General features: G+C 37.6%; 1 non-coding gene across 1 annotated transcript; it reads left to right on the top strand.

Annotated features, from left to right (window-relative positions):
* The first annotated feature begins 227 nt into the window (after positions 1-227).
* Positions 228-300, top strand: TRNAR-ACG (transfer RNA arginine (anticodon ACG)). Its single transcript has one exon. It is a non-coding gene; the product is annotated as a tRNA-Arg (tRNA).
* The last annotated feature ends 2,579 nt before the right edge of the window (positions 301-2,879 follow it).

Here is a 2,879-nt window from a genome sequence, read left to right as displayed (position 1 = left end):
GTCAAAAGAACTTAGGACTACTGGTTTCGTAATGCCCTCTGCACGCCACGAGAAATTTGTTACTTTATCCAAATGTTTCACTGAAAATAAAAGTAATTTTACTACAAAACCTTTATCTAAATACAAATGTTAACCAATTTCAGCAAGGTAACGGGAAAGACACCAACAGCCCACTATCGAGGGTACCACAGTGTAATGTATCTGTAATGCTTTCTTTGAAAAGGCGTGGCCCAGTGGCGCAACGGATAACGCGTCTGACTACGGATCAGAAGATTCCAGGTTCGAATCCTGGCTGGGTCGAGAAAGTATTTTTTTTATTTTTTTTTCTCCCTAATCATATTTTCTTATTTTTGTAGCATTTCGGTACTCTTTTCTCATCGTGATGTTTTCCCGCACACAAAATTAGATTTTTCCTTAGTAGCACTTCTTATGTACTTTTCTGACAGCAAAACCCTCTGCATGCTCAAATCAAGCCACATAGGTTCAATAGGATATAATCAGTAATCAGAACGCTACATTTTAAAAGTAGCTTCGCTACAGCTACAGCTACTCTTCCAAATTGTAGCTTCGCTACAGCTACAGCTACATTTACCAAAAAGTAGCTCGCTACGCTACTCCTGTTCGCTACTCGCTACTTCGCTACTTTTTGCGCTACTTCTGCATAAAAAAATGAAAACAACCATATCTGTATTAAAAAAACCTACTACTGGTAAATAGATTCTGTTATTTGTTATCATGATTCCAGTCATTCGATAATTTTGATAGCAGTGTTACTTCAGTTACTTATTTTTACTATAGTTTTTGAGAATACCATACCTATGCAAGTGGCATATCAATTCAAATTTGATATATGAATATTGCAATTAGGGTGTTACCCAAATTAATTATTACAACTATACACAAATAAAATTTGGTAGGATTACGTATTTATGTTCACATCAACATATTTTTCTTGAGAATAAATATTTCAATTTTTATAGACTGATATGAAGTCAGCATTTTGAATGAAAAGTACCTGGAGCCCTTTGAAAGGGACTCTAGGTTCGATACCCAGCGGAAACACATAGTGGTTAGGATCCAGTCTCTATCAGCTTGTCTATGCATAAAATGGACTCAAAACAAAAACTAGGAAAGACGCCAAGTTGGAAGGATGAGATCCTCATGCTCCTCCATTCCCCACACTGCTCATCATTCATCATTCTTCCTCGTTCTCACAATTAGCTGAAAGTGGCAGAAAGCGACTATAGATAAGAGAATAATTAAATAAACCATTCATCCTCATTGTCATGATTGAGAGAAGTGGAAGAATAGATGAGGAGGTAAACAGAAGAGGACAAATGGGTATTGGACTATATCAAAGCGTTCGAAGATTAATATGGAACAGGGATGTACCTATGAAATGCAAGAAGGTAATATATAACACATACTATGTGCCAATAATTACGTATGGAGCATAGACTTGGACAATGACATAGAGAGACAAAGAAAAGATGCATTCAGTGGAGATTAATTTTTTAAGAAGTCTTTTGAGGAAGACTAGAAGAGATAGAATAAGAAATGAGGAGATCCGACAGACAGTGGGTGTAGTGAAGCTTCAGGATAGAATAGATCAGGCACAGATGAGATGGTTCGGACACATGAAGAGGATGGGTGCAGAAAGACTACCAATAAGAGCTTACAATGCACAAGGAGTGGGAATAAGGCCAAGGGGGAGACCAAGATGTCGGCGGAAAGAGCAGATAGTGGAGAGTGTTTGGAGAAGAGGACAAGATTGGAACACCTTGGAAAGAGAGGACTGGTGGAAGACCAGGAAAAAATGGAGAGGTTTAACTTCTATGCCGACCCAGCCAGAGGCAGGAAACGGCAAAGGATGATGATGATGATGTCATGATTAGCAAAAGTTACAGAAAAATGACGCAAAAGTAGGAGAAATACATAAATTTGAAAACTATGTATATTAACTAAAGAAAATTGTCGTTTCTGCAGGAAAGTCAATAACTCGTGCAATATGATAAAATTATTGAGGAAACTGTCGTGTAAACCTGAGTGTTCTAAACGTGTTGTAATTTTAAAATTTGTGAACAAATACTATCGCGAAAATAATTGTAATTCCAGAAAGTCTATCATTCTTGTAACATTAATTTCCTGCTGATGAGATCCTATATACTGACGATGATCAATGCTGTTAACGTACTGAGACATTTATTGCTGGCACTATTCCCTTGTCAGTCCAGTGGAGAATCCATCACTCGTTTTTGCACTGCAAGTTGTGTCTTACACAGCAATTAATGACATTTTGGTGTCTCTTACACCATGAATATCCACAGGATTCGTTCCGGGGGGTGACGCAAACGAGGCACTTTTTTCCAGTGGTGCAGCGAACGAGGCAATATAACGATGCAGCTAAAAAAACGTAGCTGTTAGCAGGAATATATTCATTCATATATGTCAGTTAGTTATCTGGATATCTGAATTATTCAGATACTAATTAAATAAATTATGCAGATATCTATAATCTACAATCTAGATAATCTGTATCTCCATGTAATAGACTGTCTTTATGAACCTCCTGCAAATTTAAGGGTTACTGTCGATTTTTTCTGACGCTGTTGCCACATTCAAAATTCACCTCAAAATGCTGAGAAAAAATGTAGCTGTAGCGAAATTTTCGCTACAACTACAGGAATTTTGTAGCTTCGCTACCGCTACAACTACAATTTTCAAAATGTAGCGTCGCTACAGCTACCGCTACAAATTTTGTAGCTAGCTACAGTAGCGACGCTACAAGTAGCTCGCTACTTCTGACCACTGGATATAATACATTGGAAGAATAAAATTATGAGCAGTTCCCCCAGTGAAATATGTTGCCGTTGCGTGTG

This window comes from Lepisma saccharinum, chromosome 1 (genome assembly GCF_977018435.1).
Source record: "Lepisma saccharinum chromosome 1, izLepSacc3.1, whole genome shotgun sequence".
Classification (NCBI taxonomy): domain Eukaryota; kingdom Metazoa; phylum Arthropoda; class Insecta; order Zygentoma; family Lepismatidae; genus Lepisma; species Lepisma saccharinum.
Note: the sequence above shows the minus strand (reverse complement) of the source record. Positions and strands in the feature narration are given on the sequence as shown.